General features: G+C 39.6%; 1 pseudogene; it reads right to left on the minus strand.

The window, feature by feature from the left end:
- Positions 1-225: 225 nt before the first annotated feature.
- Positions 226-25,112, minus strand: part of LOC124974392 (ras-related protein R-Ras2-like) — a 46,500-nt pseudogene continuing 21,613 nt past the window's right edge.

Raw genomic sequence — 25,112 nt, forward strand, 5'->3', positions numbered from 1 at the left:
AAAAGAATCAGATAATCTTTGAAGCAGCCTTAGTGTTTCCTTTAAATTGATCTGGAAAGAACCATTATATTAGCTTCATGGAAAGGAGTAGCCAGTTTCTTGGTATAAGGCTAAAGCGGTGATCATTTGTCTAAGGCTAGAAAGGTACCAACATGACATAAACCATAAGGATAGAAGGAGATGAGGTTTTTTCCTGGCAGTTGGTAGCTAAAATTCAAGGGATTCTTAGAAAATGACACAATGGCAGCCTTTCTTGTCTTTTTTCTTTCTGAGTTGGTTCTGGTGAAGGAGTACATTCTTACTCTTGAAATTTTCTTATAGCCTGGACAAGTTCATGAAAAACTTGATCTACATTCATCCTAATCTTGGCTGATGCCTCCATGTATGTTACTTTAAGTTGTCATGCTAACAGCTGTCCTCCCTCCTGTGTTACCTGTCTTTGATGATCCAGATCTGCTTTATTACCAATTAATATCATTGGAAATTCATCACAATCCTTTATTCTGAGAATCTGTCTTTGAAACTTATAGATTTCTTCAAAACTGCCTCTGTCTGTGACTGAGAAGACCAACAGGAAGCCCTCTCCAGTTGTCATATACTTTTCTCTCATGGCACCAAACTCTTCTTGTCCAGCTGTATCTAAAATATCTAGCCAGGCTGCTCTATCATCTATCACACAATGATTTGTGTAGGCATCTTCAATTGTTGGATCATAATCTGTTACAAAATAGAACTGTATGAACTGGATGGTGAGTGCCGACTTAACCATGCCACCTCAACTGCCTGCCTGCCCTAGGCCCAACTTATGGGACTTGTGTGGATGGCGGGCTGCAGGTGAGTAGTCTAGTGGTGGAACACTGGTAGCTGCCGGGAAGGATTCTCAGTGTGGCAGCGCGGGTCCCTGGATGGCCAGGTGCCGCCATAGGCCCAGAGAAATGGAGTAAGTTCAGGTGTTAGGGGCTGTGGCAGCCAGGTGTGCACTCCTCTATGCTTCTCTGCATCGCCTGCTGAACGCAGCCTCCAGCGCCTCTACCATACACTTTGATTTATATGAAGGTTATACTGAGGTATGTAGAGTAGGCTCTTTTGAGTTTGGTAGCATGCCGCCTGTTAGCTGTTCTGTGTGAGTTCTATGAAACATGTAGGAGAGTTCTATGATGTGCATTAGAGGGCTATAAGACATGAGTTTGAGGGTCTTCTCAGATGAGTTGGGAGGGCTCACTCAGGTGTATATATAGTATGTGCTGGGTTGAGTAGAAAGGGCTTAGTGAGATGTTTGTAGGGCCTTTTGAAGTGAGTAGTGAGAGCTCTCATAGATAAATAAGGAGGACAACTAGATATAGAAGGGAGGGCTCCAGGAGGTGTGGAGGGCATTCTACATAGTCTGAAGTCAGAACTTGCTAAGATGAGTAGGATGAACTCTCTGAGCTTTGTTGTGTAGGTACTCTGAGGTGTGTAGTGAGGACTCATTGAAATGCAGAGGGATGGCACTCTGGTAAGTGTACAGATGGCTTTCAGAGGTGTGGAGGGAAGTCTCTGTTATTTGTACAGAGGGATATATCCAGGGAATAGGAGGACTATATTACTAAATAGAAATGCTATCTCAGTTGTATAGGGAGGGCCCACTGAAGTGAATAGTGAAATCTCTCTGATATGAGTAGGGAGAACATTCTGAAGTTTGATGGGAGGGATCCTTGAGGATAGCAGAATCTCTGAGGTATTTTTGGAGGACACTCAGAAGAGTATCATGGGAACTCTCTGATATTTGTAGTTATGGTTCTCAGTTGAATATGGAGGGCTTTTTGGTGAGTAGTAAGGGCTGCATGAGATGTCTATGTAAATTTTTCTTGAGATACTTTGAAAGGGCATTCTGATATTTGTATGGAAGTGTCCCTGAGATTTGTAGGGAGGACTCTTGATTGCAACATATAGGGAGGGGGCTCTGAGGTAAGTGTTAAGAATTTGCTGAAGTGTGTAATGATGGAACTCTAAGGTGAGTAAGAATAGATCTCTGAGATAAATAAGGAAGGCAAACTGAACTGTGAAAGGAGGGCTCTAGGAGGTGTGTAACAAGGGCCTCTGAATTAAGGGCATTCTGAGGTATGTAGAGGTGCAGTGTTTGGTGTGTAGTATTAGTTTTTGAGTTGTATGGGGTTGGTAAATGTGTGTAGGAAGGGTTTCTAAGATGTGTGTGTGTGTGTGTGTGCCCTCTGAATTGTGTAGAAAGTGTACTTGATGTGAGTAGGTAGGGCTCTGAGCTATATGGAGAGGTGACTGGGAAGTGTATAGGAAGAGGAAGGGATCTCTGAGATGTGAAGGAAGGGCTTTCTAAGGTTTGTCATACACATGCTCTGAAGTGTTTAAGGAGGTCTTTATTAGGTGTGCAGGAGGAATCTATGAGTGGTGTAGGAGGGCTTTTACCTGCATACAACTGCTATCTGTGTTGCTTAGTTAGGACCCTCTGAAGTGAATAGGTGGATCAATTTGATATGACAAGATAGAATATACTGATGTGTAATGGGAGTGTTCTTTGAGGATAGTAGAGGCAATCTCTGAAGTGTTTAGGGTAGTCATTCAACAGAGTATTCCAAGGGCTCTCTGAGGTGTGTCACTTCAACCCTCAGAGGTGAGTAAGGAGGGCATTTTAGTGAGTAGTGTGTTCTATCTGCATTGTGGAGGAATTTGATTTGCTGAAGTTTGTAGCATGGACATTGTGAGGTTTGAATTAACATCTCACTGGCATTTGTAGGGAGTACTCTCTAGGGTGTAGAGGGAGGGATTTCTGAGTTATTTAAGTGTTGCTCAATGAAGTGTGGAAGAAGTGTCCCTAAAGTGTGTAAGGATGGAATTTTGAATTGCATAGGTAGGACTCCTGATGTGAGTAGGTAGGGGTTACTTAAATGTGAATTGAAGTGAGTTTGAGGTTTGTAGGAATGGTTCTCTGAGTATAAAGGGAGGTTCTCTTTGTTATGTAGGGTGCGCTCTCTGAAGGGTGTAGGAGGGTTTTATGAGGTTTGCAGAAAGGCTTATTGGTGAGTGTAAGTGCTAAGAGAGTAAAAGGGCTATTTGCTGTATATAGAAAAGACCTCTGAGGTAAGTCAAAAGTGTTCTCTGAGGTTTGTACTGTATGCTCTCTGAGGTATTTAGAGTAGGCTTGCAAAGAAGTATAATTAGTATAAAGGGGATTTGCACACTTGCTGTCCAGAATCTAGACAGAAAAGTGTGGTTAATCCTGCCTGGGATTGGCTGTGGAGAGGAGGGTTCCTCTAAGGGCCTGTCTCTGAGGCCCCAGTCACAACACTATTCCTTGGGTACCAAAAATTCCACCACTGTTTGCCATGCTCCTTCTGCAGAATAAGCCAGACCTCAGTCCCCTGCTATTCCTAGCACAAAGGGTGGAACCTGGGGTTTGCATATTCATTCTCTAAACAGTCTCTGAGCTGACCACTCTTGAGTCAGAAGCCCTCATTTGACCCAAAGACCATTCAATTCCTTCTTTGAAGTCATTCCTCTTTGATATCTGACTGGAGATTTTCATACCAACATAAGGCCAGAAGTCCATCATCAGTAACATTCTGTGCCCCCCATCTGCCTAAATTCATACTGGCTTGAATAATTTCCTGACAATAATAGAAGGTCAGGAGGGCTGGGTGTTTATACAGATTTCTAAATAATAGGCCAAGTGCCTGACAATGGTAGGTTCTTCACATACATTTAAGCCAAGAATAAACCTAACCACTTATAGCCTAGCTACCTCAGGTGCAGGACCCACTATGTCCACCTAAGAGGTCTCTGTTCTGTTTACATACAGGTCAGGAACTCTCCTAAATTCAGACCACAAACTCCTTCCTAAGTGTGGAAACTCTTTCCTGAGGTTTCAGAGAAGCATGGTCCAAGGCAGAGAACTTCCTTACAGGGGAGGGACAGCCTACAGGGAAGACCAGAGCAGTTGATAACCAGCTCTATGACACCAGGCCTAGGTAAATACTCCTAGGGTTCATCTTATTGGTTTTATAAACAACCAGGCAGGGTTCTCTTCTGAAGACCCTCCTTTCCACATAGATGACTGAGGTTCAGAGTAATACCAAACTGTCCAAAACCAAACCAGGAGATGGTCATGTTCCAGATCTTGGAGGTGGTACAAATCATTTACACAATAGCTCCAGAATCTTTGTGGAACTGACCTAATTTTAGCAGGAATACAAAAATCCAAGGATATATGTGGTTTCCCTTTCTGCAGGCAAGGTGCAGGTAATCTACAAGCTCTGTAGGATGAGTGCTGGGAAGATTTCAAATACACAGTATACATCCAGTGATTAATCTATGGCATCTTCTCCCTACTTTGGGGAATCCAAAAGGAATATTTTAACACAGAAACAGTAGTCTGAATGTCAAGGGAAAACAGAACAAAAGATTTTCCCTTCTTATTCTCAGGGGATATCACTCACACACACACACACACAAATATATATATATATATATATATATATATATATATATATATATATATATATATACCACACACACACACACACCACAAACACACACACACACACACACACACCTGTTTAGTGTGGGATTATCAAAATGGGAATCTGAGTTGAGGGCTAGCCTCCACTCATTTGCAATGACCTTTCCTGTCTCGCCTCTGGTCTCCTTGGGAAAAATCACCAGAGTTGTTGGAACCCGGCATTGATCCAGTTCTTCTACACTCAGGAAAGGTCCCTCCTCATAGTTTTCCTAATACCTATGTATTCACAGATCAGTAGGCAATAAAAACTCATGGCTCTGAGCTTGCTGTCCCAAAAAAATGAGCAAAATAGGCCTGTATCTGGACTATGAGTGCCTAGGTACTTGGTTCCAGGTTGTGTGTTCCATTGCCAAGGAAAAAGGTCACTTCCTTGGGGACCTTTAAACTGAGGCCCTTTAACATGTAAGATATTTCAAAAGTTCCCATGCAAGGTAGAATGCTCTCATCTCCCCATGACATATGCACAAGGGAATAGGAAACCACTCCTTGAAAAGGATACTCACTAACCAACCAAATGCATCTTCACTGACATACACTGTATCAGGTCCCCAAACAGGTCTAGTGTAGCCAGCTCCCCTTGGTTCAGACCTATTCCCTCTTTCTGCCCATGTGTGTGGTCCTGAAAAAGTCATTATGCATTGCAGGGTCCTCATAGCTTCCTCACATCTCCAGGGATTTTTCTAGCATCTGCTTTGAAGTTGTTAGCAGATGTATCAGCCCATTCATAAATGTACTCCATGTGAAAATCTAACACTAGTGTCATGTGTTGCAATGCACAAACATACATTTGAAAAAAACAAGAAGGTGAAGAACAGAGAATGACATGCAAATATACTATGACATGAGTTCCACCATGAAAGAGAGGAAGTGAGCTCCTCCCCTGGCCATGTTTCCACACTGCACCAATGGAAGTTTTCAATGGCTGATTTACAGAGATAGCTTCCCCATGATATAGACCTGAAAATGGTTCTTATGCAATGTAGAATTGTCTAAATTTCTCTTCCCATTGTATAATGTGGTTATACTAAAAGGGACCCCAACACCCACAGCATTCCAGTGCCAAAGTCCTATAGCTCCCTGCCCTTTTAGTGAATCTACATTTGCATTTTGTTTCAAAGAAACAGAAATCAGCAAGGGTCATGAGGTTTTACTTTGAAGGTGGAGTCATGGAAAGTCTTGTTTCTATCTGGTTCCATATACTGGGAGCATAAAGAACTGTTGGGATTCTAGAACTTTGTAGATTAACTTGGTGTGGCAGCTTGCAGATGCTGGGGGACACTTTGATGTGGCAAGGAGCAGTAATTTCTGTACTTCCATTTCTAAGTGCCTCATGTAGGTGAAAATATTTTTGTTACAAAATTCACTGTTGCACATGTTATATCAAGAAGCAAGGATGGTGTTAATTGGTCAAGAGTTTGCCCAATAGCATGGTCATAACCATAGGAAAGAATTTCATTTTCTCCATGTCTTTAGGGAAAGACTACATTGCTTCTCTCAGAGTAGCACCAAGCCACATCCTTTTGTTTTGTGTATAGTTGAAGACAGAGTTTTCTCCTATACTTCCAGCTAAAATTTGGAAAGAAGGTCCCAGCAGTAAAAACAAAGAGGCATCTCAGAAGGCAACATTGTTTAAATACCTAAGGCTAATGGAGCAGAGAGAAAGACAGACAATATAGTTTTGAGGACTGACAAGGGAATAGGAAACCACTCCTTGAAAAGGATACTCACTAACCAACCAAATGCATCTTCACTCATTTGCCTGTACTCACTGTTGAATGGAACACAAAGTAAAATCTTTCCATTCCCCTAAGGAACTTCAAACATTAAGTAACAATTACAGGAGACTCAGGACAATCTTTCTTGTGCACATGGAGCTAAGTTGTTGCTCAACACCTTCACACCAAAGGTGAGAGACAGATGATAGTCAAGTTGCCTGAAAAGACTTAAAAATCAACACATATATGCACAATTGCTCCTGTGGGAAACTTACCAGGATAGGGCATTTCTAGCTTCTTTTGTGTTCTTTGAAATTTACTGAGGAATAACAAATGTGGATGAATCAATGGAGTGAAGATATGGAACTATGAATATTTCTGGGTTTGGTACACACTGAGGCTCCAGTGAATTTGAAAAGAGGAAATGGTCCCTGATTTTTAAATTGGTAGAAATCAAAGACCTGGATATTTCTCCCCTCATTTCCTACTCCTACAGGCATTCATCTTATGGCATTAGATGATAACATTTCCTATTCCACTAAGTTTCTTCAGGAAGGAAAAAGAGCCATGAATGAGCCATGGCATGCCTGATGAGACCATTAAATAGGCCAAAGTTCCTTCAGTTTCCATGTCACTATAAACAAGCATTAAGGTAACAAGAGCAGCTGGATAATTTGTCTTTGTTGGCTACTCCTGGAAAAGTGCTTCAAAATTGCTCTCCTGGGATCTTAACTCTGTAAAACTGGACAAAGAAGAAATTACAGAGAAGTGGTGATGAATTTTGGGTTCCAGCAGTGTTTAATTGAACTAGAAACAGATTCACTGTCTTAACAAATAATCCTATGAAGAAGTATATCAATAAAGCCTACCCAAGTGTTAGTCCCCTTCCTCAAACACATCTTTCTACAAAGATCCTCAACATGGATCTGTACCGAGTCAGCCCAGTTCTGGTTTTCACATTCTAAAGCACAGCACTGCCAGTTTCAATCACTGAAGTGCCAAGATCTGAGGGCTGAATTATTCTATTTCTAAACATAGCATCCAACACAAAGGTGTAGTGTGCCAAACTCTCAATAGAAAAAAATAAAAATATATATTATTTTAAAACTAAAATTTGCTCACAGCTAGACTGACCTAGACAAATTTATACATTTTAAGATGATGTATGCATGAGCACAGTTTTCTTACTGGAATCCAAATTAAACAAATGCAATGATTAAAGGAAGAGGATAGAACCCAGGACAGTCAATGAGAGCCTGAGACAGGACACCCTGTAAACACAGTCCAGAGACATCGACTTCAAGCCTCAGGTTAGTGAGGGGCATTAAAGCAGCACAGGCTCCATCTGCCCCTCCTCAGATCCTTGTATTGGCACCTTTGCACTCAGGGCATATTGATCCTCATACAGAGATCCTCGGACTTAGGGTCACTTGACTGACCTCAGGTGCAAGCCTGCAGCTCAGATCTGAAGAGCCAAATCACCAGTGGCAGGGATCCTTGTGTATGGTTGAGGAATTGTTCCATGCAGTTGCCTTATTGGTAATGGGATTCTCCCAGAGAAATGGGACAGAGACCATGCTTTTTACATGACTTGATCAGTTGCTTCCTACATCATTTCAGTTATTGGGCATGTTTTGAATCTTTAGTTTATAATGGAACCTGCTGGGAATTTGAAAGACGGACTCAAGGGGGTTCTCTGTCTTATCTCTCTGCTTGCTCCCAAGTGAGGCTCACTAGGAGCAACCCTGGACTTGGGGGAATTCTCTAACACCTGTAGGTGTTTCTCCTCCTTCACATGCCCTCTCCACAGCCAGTTCTGGCCTCATCCATTCCAGGATTTCAGTGATGACTCAGAACTGAAGTCATGAGGGTTGTGGTAATTCTGTGGCATTGAAAATTGAGATCCATTCTGATCATTTGCTTGTGTTACAGGTGCTGCCCACATACTTGTGGTACAAGTTGACCTTCATTTTCTTTGTGAAATACTTCATGAAGCATGGATGCAGGATATACTCTGGGATGTACAGTATATTTAGGAGAGAGGTGAACCCTCCTGTAGATGACAGAAAAACACAGATCTCATAAATTAAAGTGATAGGTAGTCTGGCACTGCAATTAACATTGGTAAACTCTAAGAAGAGTCATTACATCAAGAGCTGTAGGATTTGGGTCACCAGAACTTTCAGGCATTGCTGGAAAGACATGTGAGAGCCACTTTTGAAGATGATGTGCCAGTGATTTCTAAGGCAGTAGAAGCCTAATTTTTGACCAGTGTCCCCATAATTTGTCTGTATTTGGAAAAGTGCTCTGAGAAATCATGTCAAACCAAACTATGGTGCCTCATATGAATTAACTGAAAAATAATTATACACTGGTAAGGTGTGGCTGGAGAAGGTGAGTCATTAGGGTATATGTTTGGTTAGCTGAGCTTAGTCTCTGCTTCTTGATAAGATACATTGAGCCTCTTCTATCCACCACACTTTTCTGCTGTGATGTTCAGCCTCAACTCAAGAACTGAAGAAAGAAGCCTGATGTGTGTGAACTGAGACGTCAGAAACCATGAGCTCACAAATAAAATTTCCACCCCTAATTGTTTGTCAGATCTTTTCATCACAGCAGAAAAAAGCTGACTAAAACATCTGAGTAGCTTACATGTCCTCAATATCCTCTGCAAATCCTTATAGCCTACCCATTTAGTAGTCTAAATGACCTTAGTAATCAATATAAAATGCATAGCCTTGATGACCAGAGTAGCCTCTATGACCTGAGTAACTTGTATTATCAGTTCAGTATTTATGACCTGAATAGTCTATTTTGCCTGGGTCCCCCTTATGACCTGAGTATACTTTATGACAAGAGCAGCCTAAGTCTCCTACGTAGCCTCCATTACCTGAGTTACCTCTGTGGCCTGAGAAGCCTCCATGGCCTGTGTAGTCTCTGTCATTTGCAACACCTCTATGGCTGATTTCCCACTTTGACCTAAGTATAATCAATGGCCTGCTTAGTCTCTAGGATCTGAGTAGCCCCTATTACCTCTGTAGTGCCTAATGATTGAGTACCTTCCACTTCCCACACCCCCACTAAGACATAAGTGGAATAGGTGAACTGCTTAGCCTTTATGACCTGTGAAACCACTGACTTTGAGCACTCTAAAGAGTATAGTCTATGGTCTGAAGAACCTTGATCAGTTATGTATATTCTATGACCTGTGTACTCCTTATGACTTGAGAAGCATCTAAACTTATGTAGCCACTGTAACCTGTGTCTATTTTATATCATGTATAGTCAAAATAACCTTAGTATCTTCTGTGACCTGCATAGCCTTAATGGCCTGAGTAGTCTGAATTAACTTAATGTCTGCTCTGACCTCAGTAACCACTATTATCTTCATGTTCTATATGGCCTGAGTAGCCTTAGTATACTGAATAATATCTCAACTTTCATTTTGTTTATCACCTGAGTAGCTCTTAAAATTGCAAGGCCTTTATTTCCTGAGTAGCCTAAATGTATGACTTTAGTAACCTAAATGATCTTAATAGCCCCTATGACCTGCCTAGACTTTATGACCTGTATATCCTCCATCAACTTAGTAGTGTATATGACTATGACCTGAGTAACTTCTCTTGTTTGCATATGCCCTATGACCTGAGTATCATCTATGATCTGTGTAGTCTTTATGTCATATTTTGTCTGAATCACTTGTATAGGCTCTAAGGCCTGAATAGCCTCTATGAACTTTGCAGTTTCTGTAACTGGCATGGTCTTTATCAGTTCAGAAACAATTTTGCTCTGAGTATCCTTCAGGACACATGTAGCTTCTAAGATCAAATAGTCCCTATGACTTGCATAGCACTTGTGGCCTAAAATGCCTTTCTCTCTCTCTCTCTCTCTCTCTCTCTCTTTTTTTTTTTGCTTACCTCTATGAATGGAGTAGAGAGTATGAACTGAGTGGTCTGTATGACCAGCATGAGCTCTAAGACTTTGAAGTCAGTAAACCTGCATAGGTTCTATAGTCTGCAGAGCCACAAGGATCTGTATAGCCTCTATGACCTGATTAGCCTCTATGGCTATGAAACCACTGTGACCTCTGTCACCTTTATGATCTGAGTAGCCTAAATTATTTCTGTATTCTCTGATCTCAGTAGCCACTAAGTCCTATGTAGCTTTTGTGTTCAGAATAGACACTCTGAGTTGTGTAACTTAAATGGTATTAGTAGTCTCTATGACCTGTGACTCTGTGGCTCAAGTAGCCTAAATAACCTCAGTAATTTGTAAGACTTGTGAAGACTCTATGGCCCAGGTAGATTCAATGACTTGAGTTACCTCTCCAATCTTTCGATTCTCTATGACATTAGTAGCTCATATAACCTGTGAATCCTTTATTCCCTGAGTATCTTCTCTGACCTGAATAGCATTTAATACCTTCATAGCCTAAATTACTTCAGTAGTCCATATAACCTCAGTAGTCACTAATAATTTCACTGCCAGTACGGACTAATTAGCCTCTCTGCACTGTGTAGCCTCTGTGGAATGTACATTCTATATCATCTAAAGAGTCTGTATGACCAATTTGGCCTTTACAGTCAGAACCTCTATTTCCTGCCTAGTCTGTATGGCCATATTAGTTTAAATGGCCTTAGTAATTGCAATGAGCATGTAGACTCTATGACCTGTGCAGGATCTACGTCCTGTGTAGGCTCTATTTTCTGTCTAGACTCTAAGACCTGAGTAGTCTCTGTGATATTTCTGACCTCTGTGTCTACTACAGCCTCTATAAATCTCATAGACATTATCATCTCCATATGCTTTATGGCCCAGTTTACTAGATTACCTAAAAAGACACTATGCCCAGTAACTCCATGGCTTGAGTAGCCTCTATTTACCTGTGTAGCCTTTATGGCCTATGTAACCAAAATAATTTTAGTACCCCCTATGACAATTGAAATCTCCATTATCAGCATAGCTTTTATTTCTTTTATTACCTCTATGACCTCTCCAAATTTTATGGACTCAAAAGCCTAAATAAACCTAGTAGCTCTAACATTCTGCATAGACTCTATGGCATGAATTGCCTCTATGACCTAAATTACCTGTATTTTTGCAAAACCTCTGTGCCATGATAAGCCTTTATGGCCTCTTTAGTTTTTATGACTTGCATAGCATCTAATTATTGAATAGTCTCAATCACCTGTGTAATCTCTATAACCTGCATAAACTTAATGGCCTGAGTAGTTTAAATGATCACAGTATCTTATCTAACCTCTGTAACTACTACAGTCTTTGTAATTACTGTGGTCTTAGTAGCCTCTATGCCCTGTGTAGCCTCTTTGATCTTTGTATTACATGTTATCTGAGTAACCTGTATGTCCTGACTAGCCTTTATAACTGAGCTATCCTAATTTATCTCCCTCACCTGTGTGGACTTATTACCCTTAGTGACTTTAGCAGCTCCTCTACCTGCATATTTATATGATCTGTGAAACTTCTATGATCTCAGTAACTTCTATGCCTTGTGTACCCTCTGGTCTAGTCAGTTTTTGTTTTGTTTTGTTTTGTTTTTTTGTTTGTTTGTTTTTTTCTTTTTTTTTTTGTTTTGTTTTTTGCTACTGTGACTAAATAATCTGGCCATAACAATTGTAGAAGAAAAAATGCTTACTTGAGGGCTCACGGTTTCAGAGGTCTTAGCCGATAGAAGGCTAGCTCCATTCTCAGGGCTCAAGGTGAGGTTGAATATCATGGCAGGAGAGGGTGGTGGAGGGGAACATCTCCCAACATCAGGAAGCAGAGAGAAAGTGGGGGACTCCACTCTCCAGATATAAAATATACTCCATAGCCATGCCCCCAATGAACTACTTCCCCAACCACACCCTACCTGCTTCCAGTGACCACTCAGTTAAACCCATCTGGAATTTATTCACTGATTGGGTTAAGACTCCCACAACCCAATAATTTTTCCTCTGAACCTTCTTTCACTGTCTCTCATGAGAGTTATTGGGGGACACCTCACATCCAAACCATACCACTGTCTTTGACTTATGTATCCTCTATGATGAGTTCTACCTCTGTGACCTGCAAAACCTGTATTTCCAGAGTAGGCCTATTATATGCAGAGCCTCTATGACCAGCATAACCTCTGTGACCTGCTAGCCTTTATCAATTATAGAGGTATTATGGCATGAGTAGTCTCTAGTATCTGCATATTCCCTATGACCTGTGCATTACCTGTGTCCTGAATAGCTTCTATGGTGTTAGTATCTTCTCTGGCCTGTGTAGTCTCTAAGAACTGAGAAGAGTTTATGGCCTTGATTTCTTCTAGAACCTATGTAGCTTCTGTATCCTTTGAAGACTGTATATCCTGAGTAGAATCTATTGCCTTCATAGCATCTATTTCATAAGTAGAATTTTTTCTGCCTACCCTGTAAGGCCTTATTAGTGTATATCCTCTGTGACATGTATGTCTTTTATACCTGAGTACCCTAAATGATATTCCTAGCCTGTAGGGCTTTATTAGACTAAATTCACTTAACAGTCCCTATGATTTTGAACCTTGTATGACTTGCATTTCCTCTATGACCTGAAAATCCTCCATTACCTGCATAGCCTGTATGATAAAAATAACCTCTATGACATTGTGCAGCTTCTGTGATCTCTCTAGGCTTTATGTCCTGTAGAGCCTTGAAGACCTGAATAGACAGTAAGACCTGGGTAGGATTAAAAAACTCAGTGACCTCTATGGTTTATATAGCCTTTATTTTGCAGGTACTTTTTCCTGCATAGACTCCATGACCTTCTTGGACTTTATGGATAACATGGCTTACTCTTTGATCACATTTTTTTCCTGTACATTTTGTGTAGCCTTCACAGTTTCTCTGTCCTGAGCAACCTGCATACAGTATATATTCTTATGTACTGAATAGTCTAACTGAACTAATTAAAACCTGTTATCTGCTTACCCTCAAAGAAAGGAGTAATCTCTATGTCTTGAAAGTCCTCTTTGACCTGTGCAGATTCTAGACCTATTTATATCTGTGTCCTGAATTACCCATATTACCAGCCTACACTCTATTAGCAGAGTAGCCCAAGTATTCTGCATATCTTCAATGAACTAGAAGACTTTACACCTGTATAGCCTGTACAAGCTGTGTAGCCTCTATGACCCAAATAGCTATTATGACCAGACTATCTTCCATGACCTCTATAGGGTCTATGACCTAAGTAGCCCTTATGACCTGTATAAATCTCATGGCTTGAGTAGCATTTATGCCTGGGTAGATTCTGTGACCTGAGTAGATTGAGTAGGCTCTATCACCAGCATAAACTCTCTAGGACATTTTAAAGTCTGTATGGCCTATGTAGCTTATATGTCCTGAGAACCCTCTGTGGCCTATGTAGCTTGTATGACCTGAGTAGCCTCTATGACATAGAAGATGTTCTTGGCCTGAATAGTCCCATGATCTGAGTAACCTTTTGTAACTTAATAGCCATAACTTTTATGACCTGCATAACATGTGTGGCTTGAGCAACTTCTATTTCTGGAATAGTCTGCCTGGTGTTAGCAGCCTCTATTTTCTGTATAACATGTATGAACAGAATGTATTCCACAATTATCATATAGTCTATGATTTAAGTGGTATATCCGGCATTAGTGGCTCCTATGAATTATGTAGTATCTGTGGGCTGAGAAGAATCTTATGCCTGTGTATCCTCTATATGCTGAATAGCCCCTATGACCAGTATAACCACTATTATCTCATGCCTCTAAAACTTGTATGGAATGTTTAGCATCTATGAGCAGTAACATCTGGGACCTGTATTTCTTCCATGACCCACACAACCTTTATGCCCTGGGAAGCTATCATTACCTGTAACACCTTTGGATGGAATAGCCTGGCAGAGCATCTGTGACTCCTGGCATTTCTACAGCACAAGTTCAGCAAATTTCTTATTGCCTACATATTCTCCAAGACCTCCAATTCCACAATGGATGAAGTAACCTCTTTAACCTGTGTAACATCTATAAGTCTTGTGTCTTAAATGGCCTGCATAGACATTTATAACCTGTGCAATGTCTAGGATATATGTATCTCTATGCCCTATTTAGCCTCTTTGTTATGTGTTGTCTGTATGACCTTAGAGCTAGGGCCATAGCTTCTATGCCCTGAATAGCCTACATGGCCTTGACCTCTATGGACTACTTAGCCATAGTGACTGGGTAACCTCTATGACCAGGGTAGCCTTCATGATCTTTGCAACATAAATTACCTGCCTATCTGCAATGACCTGCCTATATGATCTGTGTAGCCATTGTGACTTTCATAGCATCTATGTCTGAGTAACCTGTAGGACATGAATAGTCCACATAGCCTGCTTTTAATCTATGGCCTTATTAGCCTCTATGGCCTGCACAGCCTCTATGCATCTCATAGCCTTCATGGTCTAAAAAGTTCAATTACTTCAGTATCCACTCTGAATTTTCAGATTTTATGCCCTGAGTATTCTCTGGGAACTGTGTGGCCTCTATGACCTTAGTACTCTCTATGACCTACATAGACTTCACATCCAGTGTCACCTATTATGACCATGGAAGGTGCTATATCCTCTGTACCCTAGATGGACTGAGTAGTCCAAATTACTTCTTAGTCTCTATGGCCTTAATAGACTAAATGACCTTAGTGTATTCTATGATCTCAGTAGCTTCTGTGATCCACAGGGTCTATGTGCTTGAGTAGCCCCTATGAACAGTGTAGCCTTTATGACCTATGTAACATTTATTGTTTGAGTAACCTAAATGACCTGTAAGTCTCTATGACTTTATTGGCCTATATGAACTTAGCCTCTATTAACTGACTAGTCTCTATTAACTATAAAATATCTGTGTCAAAAAAGCCTGTATGTCCTCTGTAGCTCTATGGGATTAGTAGATTATATGATCTCTGTATTATCTTTGGCTTATATATTCTTTTTGACTATGAAGATTTTTATGGCCAGTATATCATTTATGGTCTGTGTAGCTTCACTTCAATAGTATCACTTCTATTGCCCATGTTCCTTCTGTGACCTGAGTATACTCTATAAATAGTGCAACCTCTATGACCTGCATACAATCTATGGAATGAATAAATTCTATTGCCTGCACAGCCTCTATGACCTGTGTATTTCTTATAATCTGTGTAGCCTATTTGGCATCAGTATTCTCTAGAAAAAATAGTATTCACTACGACCTTTGAAGTCTATGGCCTGTATGAACTACTTAAACTCTATGAACTATGTAGCCTTTATGGCCTGAGTATTCTCCATGGCCTACAGAGTCTCTATTAACTGCATAATCTCTATGGCCTCAAGTACCTACGTAGTCTCTTTGGCTTGAAAAATCTTATGTACTGTAGCCCTCTGTATGGCTATAGTAGCCTTCATAATCTTCATAACCTCTGTGACTTCTCATATCTCTGTGGCCAAAGTGGATCCTATGCCCTTGAGTAGTCTAGTTTGAGTACCATCTTTGGACTGTATAACCTTTAAGACAAGAGTTGGTTCTGTCAACTGTGTAGCCACTATAACATGCCTCTATTCTATCAGTTAAGTAGCATCTATAACCTGTATATGTTTTGTGACATAGTAGCTTTTAACCAGCATACACTCAATTATCTATGTAATCATGATGGCCTGAGAAACCTAAATGTAGGATAATGGCCTTAGAACCATGATTGACCTTTTAATCCATATGATTTTTGTAGCCCCTCCAACTTGCATAACCTCTATGTTCTTGTAACCTCTATAGTCCAGGTATCCTCTTTGACCTGAGCGGCTTTTATGGTTGGCACAACCTTTATGACCTAAATAGTCTTTTTGACCAGTAAACCCTCTATGATTCCTGCAGCCTTTGTGACATAAGACTCTAGGTCCTGAGTAGCCTTCATGGCCTACATGCCCTCTATGACTAGAGTAGCCTCTGTGAACTGCATAACTTCTTTGATCTAAGTATCCTCCATGTCCTATGTAACCTCTATGACCTGATTAGCCCCTAAGACCTATGCAGTACATATGACTTAAATAATCTCTATTGTCTGCTTATACTTTATACCTGAGTAGCATCCTGGAACTGAGTAGTTTCTCTTGGTAACACAACCTCTCTGACCTGTGCAGACTCTATGACCTGCATCTTTTTTTATGGCCTGAATTTCCTTAATTACCAGTGTATTCTCTGTGGTCTTAGAAACTTCTATATCCTATCTGTGACTAATGTATTCTCCATGACATTTATATCATTTATAAGTTATGTAGCCTACATGTCCTGAATAATTCCTATAACTTGTGTAGAATTTATCACCTGAAAAACCTCGATTTTTCACTTAAACATCTCAGCTGATCATATAGCTTGAACTGAGTCAATCTGAAGCCAGTATAGCCCCTATTAATTAGAAGCACCTAACATCTGCATAAACTCTATGGTCAATGTAGCATCTACAATCTGTGTAGTATCCAGGACATGTGTATGACTCATGACATGCATAGCTCATATGGTGTACACAGCCACTAAAACCTGTGTTGCTTATATGGCCTGATTAGCCTAAATGACTTGTGTAATTTCTATGATCTCAGGAACTACTATGACCCATGGTGCCCCTATGATCTGCACAACCTTTATTACCTGTGAAGCCTCTGTGTCCTGAGTGGCACCTAAGATTTATGTAGCTAATGTAGTCTGAATAACCTAAATGACACCTATGGCCTGCAAAGTTTTTAAGTTTTCAATAGTGTCTATCACTGGATTAAACTGTATGACCTTCATATTCTCTATGACTAGAGTACATTTTCTGATGTGTGCATTATTTATGCCCTGAATAGTCTCTATTTCTTTGTAAATTCTATAACTTTTATAGGTTATTTGGACTAAAAAGTGTAAATGAGCTTAGTAACTGATATGATTTGTGTATTCTTTGTATCCTGAGTTGCCTCTGTGACATCAATATTCTTTATGAAGTGCATATTCACTATGACCAGTATCATCACTATGGCATGGGTAGCCTGTATGGTCTGAGTAGCCTCTGTGAACTGTATCACCTCTATGACCTGGGTGTCCTCTACAGCATAGCCTCTATTGCCTGCATGTATTTATATCCTGAGTAGCCTAGTAGACCTGAAAAACCTCTATGGACTTAGTGGTCTAAATGACCTTAGTATGCCCTATAATATTCATAGGCACTATGAACTGCATAACCTCTATAATTTGAACAGGGTCTCTGGCCTGCATATACTCTCTGACTTGTACCACTTCTATGGCCTGAGTACCCAAATTATCATAAAGTTCATATGACCTGTGCTGTTTCTGTAGCCAGAATAGCTTCTATACTTGCATAGCATTAATGACCTGTGTATCTTCTATGGGTGTAAACAATCCCTATGATCTCTATAACCTTATGAACTGAGAAACATAAATGACCTCAATAGGCACTTTGAACTTTGTAGGCTCCATGAATCATGTAGCCTCCTTGACCTGCATAGGACTTATATGCACAGTAACCTACCTGGCCTGAGTAGTGTCTAGATCCTGTTAACCTCTGTGAATTGCATACCTCTTTGACATGCATAGACTCTATGATCTCTGTAGACTTTATGACTTTTACTACTTACTCTCTGACCTAAGTAGCTTCTTTAGCCCTCATAACCTCTGATTTATGCAGCCACTATGGTCTGTGTAGCCTCTATCTCTAATGTAACCACAATAACATTCAGAGCCTCTATAATCTGTGAAGCCCCCTGCACCTGCATTGCCTATAAGACCTGAATTGTCATTATAATCTCAGAAGTTTTTATAACCTGAAAAATTTCTATGACTTGTACTATATTATCTGTAATATGTATGGTTTTCATGACCTACTATAGACTCCCTGTCCTGCATATCCTCTCTGGTGTAAGTAGCCTAAATGAACTGAGTAACCCATATGACCTGTGTAGTATTAATAGTCTGAATGGTCTCTATGGATTGAGAAGCCCTTATGAATTGTGTCAACTCTGGGACCTGAGCAGCCTCAAAAAATTGAGGTTTTATGGCTTGCATAGTCTCTACAGTATGAGTAAACTCTATGACCCTATATCATTTATAACTCATGAAGCAACTACTACCTATGTAATCCTGACAGCCTTTATGAATTCCACAGGCTTATGCCATGTGTAGATATTTAATTTGTAGCCACTAAAGACTTGGTAGGCTCTATGACCTGAACAACCATTGTGAGCTGGGTATCCTCTGTGATCTGCGTAACTCCTACTACCTAAGTAACATGTATGACTTGCATATTTTCTGTGTTCTGAAGCCACTGGTCATCCTTATCTTGATGACCTGAATAACTTTTACTAACTGACTAACCTTTATGTCCAGTGTACTTTCTAAAACCTGACTATCCTCTATGACCAGCATAACTTTTAGGACCTGTACAGCCTCTAAGAATTGTGTGAGTTTTATGACCTGAACAGCATAATAAAATTTCAGAAAGGAAAGAACATTATCTCTATGGTGTGTTCATGGCTTGGCCCCAGGATATGAGTTGGATATTAATTAAACAAGCTCACAGCCCTTCTCCCAGGCAGGGATTTCATGCATCCATCTTCTTGATTAACATTATAGTATTGAAATTACCCTTCCTGGAAAGTATTACAAGTATATGAATTGGTCACACCTTGGGAGCGAGGAAACACGGCAAGGGTATTCCTCTGTAATAACACTAGGAGAAACTAACAAAACATAGGAAAGTTATCACTAAAGTAGAAGATCACCAGAATTACAGTTGTTCAACATAAACTGCCAGGTGTAATTCCAGGCAGGAAGGAGGGGGAAAAATCCGATGAATGAGAACTGCTTTTCTTAGGGAATTGACATGATCTTGTTCCAGAAAGAAATTATTATGTAAAGTATCCAGGACTCTATCCCAAGTTCCCACAATTCTGATGGCTATTCTCTACCACATTTAGAGCACTGAAAATTCCCAAGGTTAGACCAATGACAGAATAGATTTGTCCCACCTGAGGAACCAATGACTGCACTAATGGAATTGTCTCTCTGGAACAGTGGTAGCAGGGAAGCTAAAGATTTCAACAGAGTTCGTGAACAACCAGGATGCAAAATTGCAAAATACATGTAGCTTAACATTCATCAACTTAGTTTTCAACAGGTACAACTTTATGACAAGGGGCTTACTCTTTCTTGTTTAGGCTGAGGAAGAGGTGGATTGGTTCTGACTGGGATGTCATGTAACAAATGAAGGATAAGTGAGGTAGGCTGAAATAAAATGTTTTAGCACATAATAAAGGAGACTAATAAAATTAAAATACCAGTGGTAGATATCCTGAGACCATTACTGTACAAACAAGGGAGCATGAAATTCCCAGAAGGTGGAGAAAAGTTTATCAATGAGAGCAAGTTCCTTGGCACCAGGTTGGAGTCAGTATTTTAGATTCACAGACAGAGGGCTACACCCATTGTTGAGTATTTGAATGACAAATTTGGAGGTTTTGGGAGTCTCCTTAGTGACCTGTTTGGCCTCTGTTGCCCAAGTATCCTCTATGACCTGAGAAGAATCTATGACATAAAAGAAAGAAATTAAATATATACAAATGAGTAAAGAAGAACTCAAATTATCACTATTTGCCAATGATATGTTTCTACATTTGGAAGATCCAAAAATTCCACCAAAAATCTTCTGGAACAAATAAATGAATTCAGCAAATAGCAGGATATAAAATCAATACCCATAATTCAAATGCATTCCTATACATCAGCAATGAATCCACTGAAAGAGAAATAACACTACAATGTTCATAATCATCTCAAAAATAAAATACTTGGGAATCAATGTGACAAAACAGGTAAAAATTCTCTACAATGAAAACTACAGAACACCAAAAAATAAAGAAATTGAAGATCTTAGAAGATGGAAAGACCTCACATGCTCCTAGATAGGCAGAATTTATTTGATCTTTTCATGTTAATCCCTAAAATTTTTCAAAGTACTTTTCATGGATTTTTACCATCTTCTCTGTGTGGTCAACTTTATTTTCAACATTAAATATTTTGTCTTCATTTTCTAAAGTTCTGTCTTCCAAATTGTCTAGACAGTGTGTGATATTTTCCATTGAATTTACAATTGACTAATTTATAATTGATTGATTCCTTCATTTTGAGGATTTCTACTTGCTTTTTCCACAATCTCTAACTCCTTATTGATCTTTCAATTCTTGTATTTCTCTTTGATTTAACTCTGTATACCATCCTGTACTTGGCAGATCAAATTGACTATGGACATTCTAAACTTCTTGGACATTTATTCTATTGTTCTGTCAGTGGCTTCTTTTATTGGGGAATCTTGTTTGTGGTGTTTCATTCCATTAATATTTTATGTTGTAACCCCAGTTGCAGCCAAACCTATAGGTACCCTGGCATTGAACCTCCAGGTCCTGGCTGGTGTCCCCAGACGGGGGCAGTGTACCCCAAAATGGCAGTGGAAGCAAACTATTGCTACTCCACACAAACCTACACTGTGGCCAGTGTCTCAAAATTGGTGTGGATATGTGCAATGAAACCTGGAGTGTTCCTGGCAATACATTTCTGAACAGTGGTGGAAGTGGTAGTAGCAGGAATCAGTGGCAGCAACCAGGGGGTCAGCAACAGCTGCAGACATCAGTGGTGTTGGCAAAAGTTAGGAGAACTATGGCAGCAGTGGCAGCAGCAGTGGCTCGGCTGCAGCTGCAGCAGCACCCAGAGAGAACTCCGGGTGACTTTCTGGGAGTTGCAGTGGTTTTGGTGAAAGCAGTGTCAGTGATAGCAGGAGCAGCAGCAGCAGCAGTGTAGATGGCAACCAGGCATTTGAGGCAGTGATGAGGGCAGCAGTGACTTCTGGGTCTTGTCGGCTGTGACAGGGTCAACATCAGCAGCAACACCCAGAGAAAAGACCTCCAGGCACCCATGGCAGTGACTTCAGGGGCAGCTGGGCCCCAAGAGAAAGTTTCAGGGAAATGGCAGCTGCACTCAGGAAAAAAAGTGCCTGAGCACTATTGCCCTTCAGTCTGATTGGATGAGTTTGGCGTTGTAATCTATGCAATTGCCTAATTTTAAAATTGAATCAGGCAAAGGGAATGGCTATAAATAAAATGCCTACAAATGTAGTCAAATAAGGCTATATTCTGAAAGAGGATCGCCAGACTTTTCATTTCTTACAGTAGCACTTAAGATATGCATAAATTCTGTTACCCTTATGGCCTGTATGATGTGCATCTATTCTATGGCCTATCCTTTGTACCCTGCATAGCCTCCAGAAACTGAGTAGTTTAAAAAAACCTTGGTATTTTGAACTTATGTAACCTCTATGATCTTCATACCCACAGTATCCTGAGTAGCACAAATGACTGTATTATCCCTGATGAACTATGTAGTGTGCATAAATTGAGTAGCTTAAATAAACATATTACCCCTATGAGTTGTGTAACCTCTGTGGCCTGATTATACTGTATGACATATATGATCTTTATGACTTCCATATTCTCTATGGACAGAGTAACCCAAATGTCCTGAATATATGCTATGACTTCCATACCGAGTATGGACTACTTACCCTCTGTGTCTTTCATAGTACCTATTGCCTGGGCACCCTCTATGTCCTGATTTAACAAAGTGATCCAAGTAGACTTCATTACATGTATGTATTCTATAACCTTTAAGGACTCCATGACCTCTGGAATCTCTGTGTCCTGAGTTGTCTCTATGAACCATGTAGCCTCTATGATCATTGTAGTCCATATGTCCTCCACAACCTTTTTCACTGAAGAGACTCTATGCCCCAGATAGCCTCTGTGACACAAGTGCATTCTATGACCAATTCAGCCTTTATTACCTGCAAATCCTTTCTGGCCTTCATTGTGAAATGACCTTAGTAGCTTCCATGACCTTTAAAAAGTGAGTAGTCACTATGACCATTATAAGTAGCCATTATGACCTGGGTAAACTATGATTGTGTACCCTCTATAGACAGTGGAGCTTGTTACTGAAAGTTTGGTTCTTGTTCCATTGCCTAGTCAATAAAGATAATAGAGTTTTGAAAGAAGGAAAAATAAGGTTTATTGCTTTATATGCAATGCAGTAACAGAGAACTCCTGACCCAAATGCTGTGATTCTGCCTATCAGGGAGAACAGAGAGTTTTTGAAGGAGTTATTCATTTAAAGGTCTTTTCTGTAGTCTACTGTGACTCACTTACTAGTTTTGGGACAAGCCATTCTTTCAATTTTGTGCCATCCCTGAAATCTGAATTACTTGACTCCTCTGTTGGTTATGTGCTCAAATACAGATAACTTGGCCTTGGACAAGGCAAAGATAATGTTCTTCTTCCACTCAGGTTAGGAAGGGGAAGAGTGTGAAAAGGTAAAGAAAAACTTATCCATTTTAAAATAAGCCTCAGTGGAAGTGCAGTAAGGCTATATTAAAATCATTAGCTGGACCACTATTACTTAATGATCTAAGCAGCCCAAATGACTTGACCAGTCCATGTGACTGGTGTGACTTGAGTAATCTCTATGAGTTGAGTAGATTAAATGACCCAAAATATACTTTTCTATATTTTCAATTAAAAGTTTTCCTATATTGTTTTTCATATGTAATTCTTCAGTCCATTTTGAATTGATTTTTGAATATGTTGTAGAGAGGTAGCTATTTTTTATATGGATTTGTATTTTTATATGGATTATCAATTCTGATGTGGTCTTGTTTGTGCTAAGGTGAGTCAACAAGGTTCTCACTCTAACTCATGGTTTACTGTGAAAGACAACAAAAAAAAATGACCCACCTGTTCTTTCTGCCCCTTCCCACATTTAAGGCAATGAACACCTTTATTTCCAGGATAGCTGTGTGGTAATGATAGGACATAGGTGCTTGGACCTTCTCTTATTGGGACATTTTATTTACACTAACTTCATAAAGTTTTCATACCATTCTCTCTTTGCTAATGTAGGAGAAATGTTTGACAGGATGCACTCTATTCTCTGAGGTTTCATTAGAACTCATTTGTAAAGCATTTACATACACTGGGGAATGGGGTGTGTAGTGGGAGTGTGGTGGAGGGCAGTTGTGACTGCCAGTCCAATTTCTTTATTGTTTTTGGCTTATTTATTATTCCAAAAATACTTTAAGTCCATTTTAATAATATTCAATGTATATTGGTTACTTTCTGCTATTCTTTCTACTTCATCTTGGTTTTTAATTATGACTTCATATTTGCATTAATGGTACTTTTATTTTTTTTCTTTACATTTTTTGCCATGTCATGATGATGCCCAGGACATCACATATGCTAGATAAGTACATTGCCACTGAGAAACATCCCCAACCCTAGTATATTATATTTGTCAGTTTATTTCATAATTTTTGTGCTCTTATTTCTCTTTTTTCATTCCTTTCTTCTGGGTTCACTTCCTTTTGAGAGTAAGCATATACTAGTAATAAACTTTTTGTTGTTTATCTGAAAGCATTTGTTACTCTGTTTTGTCTTTACTGCTGAGGAGTACAGTACAGGTGGGAATAGAATCCCCAAAATGTTGCTTTTCCCTCCTTCTTTGGGACAGCATCTCTTTATGTTCCCCAGGTTGACCTTGAACTTCTGGGTTCAAGTAATCATCCTACCTCAGCTTCCCAAGTAGTTGGGATTTCAGGCACCAGGTATAAGAAAGGCAATTTATTTTTTGTGCATCTCACATTTAATTATTATACCTATTGTGTGGTTATTTGAAAAAATGCTCATCCTCCTCTAGAATGACTTTTTCTTGTTTTGTTCTCTGTTGTATTCTCAATCATACAACAATGCCAGATACACAGTTTCTAATTCATTATTATCATACAAAATCATTATCAATGGTTCAATGAACTTAGGATGGTTTTGGTATATCTTTGATTTCCTTTCATCTTCTGCCATTTTCTCTATTACCTAATTGAGTAAACTGCATTCTACTGCATATTTAATTTTGAAATTTAACCAAAAATTTAATTCTCATTTTCTGGTTATTTCCAAAACACAAAAATCAATGTCTTTGTGAACATTGTCATTCATGATAGACTTGTGATGTCAATACTGACAAACAACAGGTGAAGGCCATGAAGAGACAGCTGTGTGCACAAGTAACCTTATAAGAGAAACTACCACAGAGTTAACCACTTAAATAAAACCACTGGCCTGATATGCAGTCTTTCAAATCCAATTCTATCAAACATTTAGCTCTTTCCCTAAGATTAGATTGAGTAATTTTATATTTATTAATTAATGTCTAATAATTGTAGCCATTCAACAATCAGAGCTCACTATGTCTCAAATAACTCCAAAAGTGCCAATTTTTTTATAAAACACTTAAACTGTACATTTTTGCAATTAAACCCCAAATATTCCTCTGCTCTTTGGGTATACCAGAAGTCACCCTGGCCTGGAATTAGTTGTGGTAGGTTGAAATCATTTTCTTTGTTATTTCCCAAATTAAACCTTCTTATTACTTATTATTTCCAAAATTAAACCTTCTTGCATAAAGATTCATTTCTATCCCCCACACCTTTTCCATCTTTAAAGATAGCATTCTAATAAAATTAAGTATGCTTTTCTACCTGGCTAACCACTTCACCAAAAACTAGTGACCATCATTGGTACTGAAGCTTAGAAGATAAGAAAAACCACCACAGTTAATGGGAAATGCTGACAATTTGTATTGGTTATATTTGAAATACATGTATTATGTAGAGACTTAGCAGTCTGCAGTGGAACAAATTTGTATGGATGCTTGTTATGGCAATTTGTTATGGTGATTGCTTGTGCCAGTTGTTTTTCAAACTATGTTTCTGTAT

The sequence above is a fragment of the Sciurus carolinensis genome, unplaced genomic scaffold (genome assembly GCF_902686445.1).
Source record: "Sciurus carolinensis unplaced genomic scaffold, mSciCar1.2, whole genome shotgun sequence".
NCBI lineage: Eukaryota > Metazoa > Chordata > Mammalia > Rodentia > Sciuridae > Sciurus > Sciurus carolinensis.